General features: G+C 37.9%; 1 protein-coding gene and 1 long non-coding RNA gene across 5 annotated transcripts in view; one reads left to right on the plus strand and one right to left on the minus strand.

The window, feature by feature from the left end:
- LOC135218443 (uncharacterized) overlaps nt 1-11,640 on the minus strand; it is a 127,265-nt gene that overhangs the window by 47,287 nt on the left and 68,338 nt on the right. The gene's annotated exons all lie outside the window — the stretch shown is intronic.
- LOC135218442 (probable sodium/potassium/calcium exchanger CG1090) overlaps nt 1-11,640 on the plus strand; it is a 139,627-nt gene that overhangs the window by 37,315 nt on the left and 90,672 nt on the right. The gene's annotated exons all lie outside the window — the stretch shown is intronic.

The raw sequence follows: 11,640 nt of genomic DNA on the forward strand, positions 1-11,640 counted from the left end.
GAAAAATGAATAACGGACAAAGAGAAAAATGAATAATGGACGAGGAGAAAAATGAATAATGGACGAAGGGAAAAATGAATAACGGACAAAGAGAAAAATGAATAATGGACGAGGAGAAAAATGAATAATGGACGAAGGGAAAAATGAATAACGGACAAAGAGAAAAATGAATAATGGACGAGGAGAAAAATGAATAATGGACGAAGGGAAAAAAGAATAACGGACAAAGAGAAAAATGAATAATGGACGAGGAGAAAAATGAATAATGGACGAAGGGAAAAATGAATAACGGACAAAGAGAAAAATGAATAATGGACGAGGGGAAAAATGAATAATGAACGGGGAGAAAAATGAATATTGGACGAAACTCAGCCCAGCTACTAGAGGAGAAAAATTAATAATGGACGAGGGTGAAAATGAATAATGGACGAGGTGTAAAACGAATAATGGACGAGGGGGAAAATGAATAATGGACGGGGGGGAAATGAATAATGGACGAGGGGAAAAATGAATCATGGATGAGGGGGAAAATGAATAATGCATGAGGGGGGAAATGAATAATGAATGAGGGGGGAAATGAATAATGGATGAGGGGGGAAATGAATAATGGACGAGGAAGAAAATGAATAATGGATGAGGGGGAAATGAATAATGGATGAGGGAAAAGAATAATGGATGAGGGGGAAAATGATAATGGATTAGGGGGAAATGAATAATGGATGAAGGGGAAATGAATAATGGATGAGGGGGAAAATGAATAATGGACGAGGGGGAAAATGAATAATGGACGAGGGAGAAAATGAATAATGGATGAGGGGGGAAATGAAATATGGGATTGAGGGGGGAAATGAATAATGGAAAAAAAAATGAGGGGGGAAGTGAATAATAGACGAGGGGGGAAAATGAATAAATGATGAGGGGGAAAATGAATAATGGGACGTAGGGGGAAAATGAATAATATACGAGGGGGAAATGACTAATGGATGAGGGGGAAATGAATAATGGTGAGGGGGTGGAAAAATGATAATGGACGAGGGGAAAATGATATGGACGAGGGAGAAAATGAATAATGGATGAGGGGGGAAATGAATAATGGACGAGGGGGAAATGAATAATGGATGAGGGGAAAATGATATATTGGGATGAGGGGGGGGAAATGAATAATGGATGAGGGGGAAAATGAATAATGGATGAGGGGGAAAATGAATAATGGATGAGGGGGGGAAATGAATAATGGATGAGGGGGGAAATGAATAATGGACGAGGGGGAAAATGAATAATGGATGAGGGGGAAAATGAATAATGGACGAGGGGGAAAATGAATAATGGACGAGGGAGAAAATGAATAATGGATGAGGGGGGAAATGAATAATGGATGAGGGGGAAAATGAATAATGGACGAGGGGGAAAATGAATAATGGACGAGGGGGAAAATGAATAATGGATGAGGGGGAAAATGAATAATGGATGAGGGGGAAAATGGATAATGGATGAAGGAAAATGAATAATGGATGAGGGGGGAAATGAATAGTGGATGAGGGGGGAACAGGAATATTAGATAAGGGGGAAAATGAATAATGGACGAGGGGAAACATGAATAATGGACGAGGAGAAAAATGAATAATGGACGAGGAGAAAAATGAATAATAGATGAGGAGAAAAATGAATAATGGACGAAACTCAGTCCAGCTACTGGTGGAGCAAAATCAATAATGGACGAGGAGAAACATGAATAATGGACGAGGGGAAAAATGAATAATGGACGAGGGGAAAAATGAATAATAGACGAGGAGAAAAATTAATAATGGACGAGGAGAAAAATGAATAATGGATGAGGAGAAAAATGATAATGGAAAAACGAACTCATCCAGCTATGGTGGAGCAAAATCAATAATGGACGAGGAGAAACATGAATAATGGACGAGGGGAAAAATGAATAATGGACGAGGGGAAAAATGAATAATAGACGAGGAGAAAAATGAATAATGGACGAGGAGAAAAATGAATAATGGACGAGGGGAAAAATGAATTATGGACGAAGGGAAAAATGAATAGTGGACGAGGAGAAAAATGAATAATGGATGAACCTCAGTCCAGCTACTAGTAGAGAAAAATGAATATTGGACGAGGGGAAAATTGAATAATGGACGAGGGGAAAATGAGTAATGGACGAGGGGAAAAATGAATAATGGACGAAACTCAGTCCAGCTACTAGTGGAGAAAAATGAATAATGGATGAACCTCACTCAAGCTACTAGTAGGGAAAAATGAATAATGGACGAGGAGAAAAAGGAATAATGGACAAAACTCAGTCCAGCTACTAGTGGAGAAAAATGAATAATGGACGAGGGGAAAATTAAAAATTGACGAGGGGAAAATGAATAATGGACGAAACTCAGTCCAGCTACTAGTGGAGAAAAATGAATAATGGACGAGGGGAAAATTAAAAATTGACGAGGGGAAAATGAATAATGGACGAGGGGAAAAATGAATAAAGAACAAGGAGAGAAATGAATAATGGACGATGAGAAAAATGAATAATGGACGATGAGAAAAATGAATAATGGACGATGAGATAAATGAATAATGGACGATGAGAAAAATGAATAATGGACGATGAGAAAAATGAATAATGGACGAGGGGAAAAATGAATAATGGATGAAGAGAAAAATGAATAATGGACGAAACTCAGTCCAGTTACTAGTAAGAAAAAATGAATAATGGACGAAGAGAAAAATGAATAATGGACGATGAGAAAAATGAATAATGGACGATGAGAAAAATGAATAATGGACGATGAGAAAAATGAATAATGGACGAAACTCAGTCCAGTTTCTAGTAGGGAATAATGAATAATGGACGAGGAGAAAAATGAATAATGGACGAGGGGGAAAATGAATAATGAACGAGGGGGAAAATGAATAATGGACGAGGAGAAAAATGAATAATGGACGAAACTTAGTCCAGCTACTAGTGGAGAAAAATAAATAATTTACAAGGAGAAAAATGAATAATGGACGAGGAGAAAAATGAATAATGGACGAGGAGAAAATGAATAATGGACGAAACTAAGTCCAGCTCCTAGTAGGGAAAAATGAATAATGGACGAGGGGGAAATTGAATAATGGACGAGGGGAAAAATGAATAATGTACGAAACTCAGTCCAGCTACTAGTGGAGAAAAAGGAATAATGGACGAGGAGAAAAATGAATAAGGGACGAGGAGAAAAATGAATAATGGACGAGGAGAATGGATAATGGACGAGGAGAAAAATGAATAATGGACGAGGGGGGAAATGAATTATGGACGGGGGGAAAATGAATAATGGACGAGGGGAAAATGAATAATGGACGAGGGGAAAAATGAATAATGGATGAGTGGGGAAATGAAGAATGGATAAGGAGAAAAAGGAATAAAATGGAATAATGGAACTAGGAGGAAAAATGGATAATGGACTAGAGAACAATGAATATGGACGAGGGGGGGAAAGAATTATGGAGGGGGGAAAATGAATAATGACGAGGGGTAAAATGAATAATGGACGAGGAGAAAAATGAATAATGGACGAGTGGGGAAATGAAGAATGGATAAGGAGAAAAATGAATAATGGACGAGGAGAAAAATGAATAATGAAAGAGGGGAAAAATGAATAATGGGCGAGGAGAAAAATGAATAATGGATGGGGGGGAAATGAATAATGGACGAGGAGAAAAATGAATAATGGACGAGGGGAAAAATGAATAATGGACGAGGAGAAAAATGAATAATGGACGAGGAGAAAAATGAATAATGGACGAGGAAAAACATGAATAATGTACGAGGAGAAAAATGAATAATGGACGAGGAGAAACATAAATAATGGACGATGAGAAAAATGAATAATGGACTAGGAGAAACATGAATAATGGACGATGAGAAAAATGAATAATGGACGAGGAGAAAAATGAATAATGGACGAGGGGAAAAATGAATAATGGATGAGGAAAAAAATGAATAATGGACGAAGAGAAAAATGAATAATGGACGAAACTCAGTCCAGCTATTAGTAAGAACAAATGAATAATGGACGAAGAGAAAAATGAATAATGGATGTGAGGAAAAATGAATAATGGACGAGGAGAAAAATGAATAATGGACGAAACTCAGTCCAGTTTCTAGTAGGGAATAATGAATAATGGACGAGGAGAAAAATGAATAATGGACGAGGGGGAAAATGAATAATGGACGAGGGGAAAAATGAATAATGGACGAGGAGAAAAATGAATAATGGACGAAACTTAATCCAGCTACTAGTGGAGAAAAATAAATAATTTACGAGGAGAAAAATGAATAATGGAGGGGGAGAAAAATGAATAATGAACGAGGGGAAAAATGAATAATGGGCGAGGAGAAAAATGAATAATGGATGGGGGGGAAATGAATAATGGACGAGGAGAAAAATGAATAATGGACGAGGGGAAAAATGATAATTGACCAAGGCTAAAAAATGATTAATGGACGAGGAGAAAAATAATAATGGACTAGGAAAAAACATAAAATGTACGAGGAGAACATGAATAATGGACGAGGAGAAAATAAATAATGGACGAGGAAGAAACATAATAATAATGAGCAATGGGAGCATGAATAATGGACGATTTTGTTGGAAAAATGAATTAAAAAAATTGGAAACGGAAAAAGGAAAACAAAAAAAAAAAAAAAAAAAAAAAAATTTTGAATAAAAAAAAAAAATGAAAAAAACGATATGCAATAATTTAAAAAAATGAGGATTAATAATGGACGAAGATAATGGAATATGGACGAAACTCAGTCCAGCTATTAAGTAGAACAAAATGAATAATGGACGAAGAGAAAAATGAATAATGGATGTGAGGAAAAATGAATAATGGACCAGGAGAAAAATGAATAATGGACGATACTCAGTCCAGTTTCTAAGTAGGGAAAAATGAATAATGGACGAGGAAAAAGAAAAATGATAATGGAGGGGAAAAAGGGGGAAAATGGAATTAATGGACGATGGAGAAAAATGAATCATGGACGAGGGGGACCTGAATAATGGACGAGGGGAAAAATGAATAATGACGAACTCAGTCCACTACTGATGGAGAAAAGAAATAAGGGACGAGGATAAAAAAGAATAATGTTACGACGGGGTGAGAAATGACGATCATGGTGAGGAGAAACATGAATATGGACGAGGAGAAAATGAATAGCGTGAACGAGGGGAAGTAACTTAATAATTGGGCGAGGTGAGAAAATGAATACTGGATGGGTGGTGGGGGAATGAATAATCTGTGTGACTGAGGGAAAAAATGAATTATGGACGAGGTTGAAAAGAATGAATAATGTGACGCAGGAGAAAAATGATAATGGCCTCTGGAGAAAAAGATAATGGAACGAGGAAAAACATGAATATGGACGGAAAAACATGAATAATGTACAGAGGAAAATGAATCATGGACGAGGAGACAAAAGGAATAATGGCGGCAGAACACATGAATATAGACGAGGGAAAAATGATAACTGGACGCGGTGGGTGGAAACTGTGAATAATGGGACGAAGTGCAAAGGTGAATGCTGTGACGAGAGGAAAATGAATAATGGACGGGCGAAAATGAATAATGGACATAGGAAAAATGAATACTGGACGGGAGAAAATGAAATATCGACAGGGGCAAAAAATGCAATAATGGACGAGGGGACAAACTGAATAATGGACCAAGGGAAATGAATAATGGACGAGGAGAAAGATGAATAAGGAACTGAATACGCCGATCCCAGCGACTATTGGAGAAAATGAATAGTTGTGACGAGTGGCAAATGATGATGGACTACATGGGAAAAATAATAGTGGGCTATGAAACTCAGTCGTGTACTACTAGTGGAGAAAAAAAATATGATAGTGTACGAGAGAAAATGACTAATTGGACGAAGAGAAAATGAATATGGACGGGACGTGAACATGATAATGGATTGAGGAGAAAATGTGAATAATGACGAAGACAGAAAAATGCGCTAATGGTCTGACAGACTCCTCAGCTACTAGTGGAGGAAAAGATTAATAATGGACGAGCTGGAAATAATTATGGACAGGGAAAATGAATAATGGGTGAAACTCAGTCCCAGCTACTAGTGGAGAAAGATGAATAGGCTGAAGGAGAACAAATGAATATGGACGAGTGAGAAAAAAGGAAATAATGGACCGAAGGGGAAAAATGAAGGAATGTATGAGAAGAAAAATGGAAAAAATAAGGGACGAGGAAAAGAAAAATAACAATGAATAATGAACGAGGATGAAAAAATAATGGGCCGAGGGGGGGTAAGGAAAAAATGGGAATAATGGATGGGGGAAAATGGAAGTTAAGACGAGGGGGGAAAAAGGAAAATGAATAATGGGGGGGGACGAGGGGAGGGAAAAAATTGGGAGGATATAATGGGGGAAACGGGAACCAGGGTCCGGAGTTCGTTAGTTGGGATGGAATAATGGAACAGAAAGGAAAATGAATAATAGACGAGGGAAATGGAATTAATGGACGAGGGGGAAAAGAATTGGAAAAATGATTAATGGACAACTAGTCCAAAGGCTAACCTAAGGACGAAAGGGGGTTGGGGAAAATGGGAAAAATAATGGACGCAGGCGGAAAATTTAATAATGGATGGAAAATTGGAGTTCCAGCTACTAGTGGAAGAAAAATAAAATGAATTAATGGAAACGAGGGGAAAAGAAAAGGGCAATAATGGGACGAGGGGCGAAATGAAGAAATGGTATGAGGAGGGGAAAAAAATCGGAATAATGATGGAGGAAAGGAAAAATGAATAATGGAACGAGGGAAAAATGGAATTAAGGGCGAGTAAGGAAAAAATTGAATTAGGATTGGCATGGGGGGAAAAGGGACATAATGGACGAGGGGGAAAGGAAAAATGAAAATAATGGAAGGGAGGAGGGGAAAAAATGAATAATGGACGGAACTCCAGTCCCAGTTTTAGTGGGGAAAAATGGAATAATGGACCAGGGGGAAAAGAAAAATGACATAATAAGAACGAGGGGAAAAAGGGAAAATGGGAATAATGGCACGAAAAAGGGGGAAAATGGAAAAATTGAATAATGGGAATAAAACCTTTAGTCCAGCTAACTAAGTGGAGAAAAATAAGTAATTTACGATTAGAAAAAATGAATAATGGAGACGAGGGAAAAATGAATAATGGAACGAGGAAAAATGAATAAATGGACGAGGAATAAAATGAGTAATGGGGACGAAACTCAGTCCCAGCTCCTAGTAGGGAAAAATGAATAATGGACGAGGGGGGAAATGAATAATGGACGAGGGGAAAAATGAATAATGGACGAAACTCAGTCCAGCTACTAGTGGAGAAAAATGAATAATGGACGAGGAGAAAAATGAATAATGGACGAGGGGGAAAATGAAGAATGGATGAGGAGAAACATGAATAATGGACGAGGAGAAAAATGAATAATGAGCGAGGGGAAAAATGAATAATGGGCCAGGAGAAATGATAATGGATGGGGGGGGGTAATGATAAATGGACTAGGAGAAAATGCATAATGGACAGAAAAAAATGATAAAAATGGACTGAGGAGAAGAAAAATGAATAATGCACCTGAGGAGAAAAATGAATACTGGAACGAGAGTAAACATGAATAATGGACGAGGAAAAACATGAATAATGTACGAGGAGAAAAATGAATAATGGACGAGGAGAAAAAGGAATAATGGACGAGGAGAAACATGAATAATAGACGAGGAGAAAAATGAATAATGGACGAGTAGAAAATGAAATAATGGACGAAAAATCCGCCTCCTACTGTAGGGAAAAATAATAATGGACGAGGGGGTGGGAAATTGATTGGAGGGGAAAAATGAATAATGGAATTAAACTCCAGTACATTAATAGAAGGAAAAAATGAATATGGAGGAATAATGGACGAGGAGAAAAAATGGAATAATTGGATGAAGGACGAAAAATGAATAATTGGACGAGGAAAAAATGAATAATAGACGGAGGGGAAAATGGGAATTAATTGGACGCGGGGGAAAAATGAAATATGGACGAGAAAAAGAAAATGATATGGACGAGAGAAATGAATATAACGGAGGGGAAATGAATAATTGGAGAGGAAAAAATGAATAATGGACGAGGAGAAAAATGAATATTGGACGAGGAGAAAAATGAATATTGGACGAGGAGAAAAATGAATATTGGACGAGGTGAAAAATGAATATTGGACGAGGAGAAAAATGAATGATGGATGAAATTCAGTCCAGCTACTAGTGGAGAAAAATGAATAATGGACGAGGAGCAAAATGAATAATGGACGAAACTTACTCCAGCTACTAAAGGAGAAAAATGAATAATGGACGAAACTCAAACCACGGGTAGCGAAACTTCTCTACTTGCGAAGATTTCTCGCAAACCGCAGCAAGAGCCCGTGATCAGTGTATGTTAAAAAAACTTCGCTACTTCATCTTCATTTGCATATCCTTTCTCCAAGACAGTTTATTCGCTCCTGTTTTTAAACTTCTTTGTTCTTGCGTTGTTCCCGTCAACAGCCAAAGTAGAAAAAGTGGCGTCACAAATAATCCTATCGTTATTTGCATATTTCTGGTCGTCATAGAGTTCTACCAAAGTTTCCTTAAAAACAAATCTCTCTCTATCTCTCTATATATGTAATCTTCGACGTAATTCTCTTATTAATGCTTACTGCAAAAACCGCATAATTTTTGCGTGCTTTTTGTCTGCCGGCAGTACTTACAATCCCCCATCTCCCTATTCAGGTTTTAAGCACCCTGCAGCCATCTTTATTAAATTATTTCTTAATCTACTTAAATGCATAACTTCTCCCGGGCACCACAAGTTTCTTTCTCTATCGAGTTCTTATGTAGTCTACCATTCCTTTATTCTTTATGCTGCATTCCTCTCACGCCTCCGTCTTCTTTCAGCGTTATTCGTCCCTAAATGCATTGTTTTTCCTTCCTTCTCTCTTCCGCGAATTATTTTCTACGTAGAAATCCGGGGCTCGATTTGATGATCGTAGTTTTCGTCTCCTGTTGTTTTCTTTTCTTTTTTTTTTATTTACAAAATCCTCTTATATGCATATGTATATATAAATTTGTGTATACATAGTAGAGAATCTCAAGACAGTCCTAACTGCCTAACGAAGAGTGGCGCCATGCATGAGTGAGAGAGGAGAGAGGAAAGAGGAGAGAGGAGAGAGAGGAGAGAGAGAGAGAGAGGGAAATTAGAGAGGAGAGGAGGAAAGATAGAGAGAGAGAGAAATGAGAGAGAGAGAGAGAGAGAGTAGAGAGGAGAGAGTATAGCGAGAGGAGGAGGAAGAAGGAGAGAGAAATAGGAGAGGAGGCCCCGAGAGAAGAGAGAGAGAGGAGAGAGGAGAGAGGAGAGAGTAGAGAGGAGAGAGGAGAGGAGAGGAAGGAGAGAGAGGAGAGGAGGCCCCTTTAAGCAACATTATTGTTGCTGGTGTGCTTTGGCCTTCGAAACAATGGCATCCACTCCAGCCCGGCCCAAGAGAACATAATCATTCCTCGACAATTGTTGCGTCCAAGGAGGACCCTGCGAGCTCTTTGCCACCGCTTCCCGTCGCCACAGTTCAGGGGGGGCGGGGGGGAGCCGTCTCGACGTCGGCGTCAAGATGTGTGAAGATGTTGCCGTCGGATGTTGGGGTTGCGATAGAGACACCGTGGGATGTTAGCGTCTGTATACTTCCAGTCAATGAATAATCATGAAAGAGTATAGATTATGTTTCAGTATCACGAGGATTGGCCCGCGTCAATGTCAACAATGGAATCAACAATGATCAGGTCACGTGACCTCGTATCGATACTCTGGATACGGCTTCGAATCCTGCTGCCGGACGCCAGAATTACTTCATGTTTCTTGCCATCTGGATCTTAGGCTTTGCAGTGAGAAGCGTATCCAAAAAGTGTGAAGAATTCGAGAAGTTAAGAGGGCATTGTGGCTATTACAATACACACAGTCACACACACACACACACACAAACACATTTATATATATATATATATATATATATATATATATAATATATATATATACACACATTTTTAACGCATAGGTCTCGGCGTCAATGACCTTCGATGTCAGGATGCCAGAAAACTTCCAATCAATCAATTAAACGCATAGGTCGTGAGTTTTATATTCACAACACTTTAAGTTGCAAACATCGTTTAATATCCAATTCGCTCTCTACTTCGGAATAACACCTGAAGGGGAATTATAACTGATAAACAATTTGACACCTGGGAATTTGTATGTAGTATTTATATATATTATATATATATATATATATATATATATATATATATATATATATATACTATATATATATATATATATATATATATATATATATATATATATGTGTGTGTGTGTGTGTGTGTGTGTGTGTATAGTATATATATATATATATATACATATATATATATATATATATATATATATACATATTATATATATATATATATATATATATATATATATATATATATATATATATATATATATATATATATATATATATCCAACCTATTATGAAAATATAGCAATAGGTGACGCATGACTATAAGTGAGTTTCCCTTCTTTTCTGTCTCTAGCGTTTAAACACAAAGAAGCAATCGTGAAGCTATAAAAGAAGGCTCTCAACAACACTCCGCGACTCTAAGATCTCACGCGCGCGCGTTGGTATTACCGAGCGCCGAAGTACTTGGAATTGAGTGTTGAAAGCGGATGCAAGACCAACATTAGCATTCCTCTTATTCACGAGGCGACCCTGACTTCAAACAAAGGTAGCCTACACATTTTTTTAAAAGTAATCTTCGTCTCTTGCAAACGAGCATAGTTCCATTCTTCATGTCTGATTGTGTCATCTTTGGCAACACGACGCGGGTTACAATGTTTGATGTATCTTCCTGAATTTCTTACTTGGCATTATAAGTGATACCTTTATTTAACTGTTTACATACATGTGAGCCAGTAGGACAGACATCTCTTAGTAAGAGACATATACACCGTTGTAGAAAGAAATAGACCAGCTGCTGCCAAGATGTAGGGAAAAACTACAGAATTAGATAATAACAACACACACACACAATAACACATTCCTGGTTTGGTCTGTTTCTCACTGTGTGCTGAGGTCCGATTTGCCACACGCAAGAAGTGATTTATCTCTTCCTCACCTAAACTGGGCAACACCTCGACGGTCTACCCTCTGAACTGAGAGTCAGAAGCTTGAGTTTACTCCATCTAATCTGAGCTTAAGCTTTATTCTATCCACTCCAAGCTTACCCGTGTCTTGAGCTTTTTCGAGTTGACAAGAGATAATCATCGCTATGACTTCATCCATACTCTGCCATAGAAAACAGAGCTCTCACTTCGATATCCCGCCTAAGCTGAAATGCGCGTCAAATTTATCGTTATAGTAAAGTGTCATCTAAGCTGGGCTATGTTTCTTTGCGATTCCACCTCAGGCTGACCCTAATTTGAACCCAGATTCCTTCCTGGCACTCGCCTTTGAATTGAATCAGTCAATCTCGCGTACTCATGCTGGTTGGCTGTACATCAAATGATTTGAAAAGACAATCTGTCGT

This window comes from Macrobrachium nipponense, chromosome 9 (assembly GCF_015104395.2).
Source record: "Macrobrachium nipponense isolate FS-2020 chromosome 9, ASM1510439v2, whole genome shotgun sequence".
NCBI lineage: Eukaryota > Metazoa > Arthropoda > Malacostraca > Decapoda > Palaemonidae > Macrobrachium > Macrobrachium nipponense.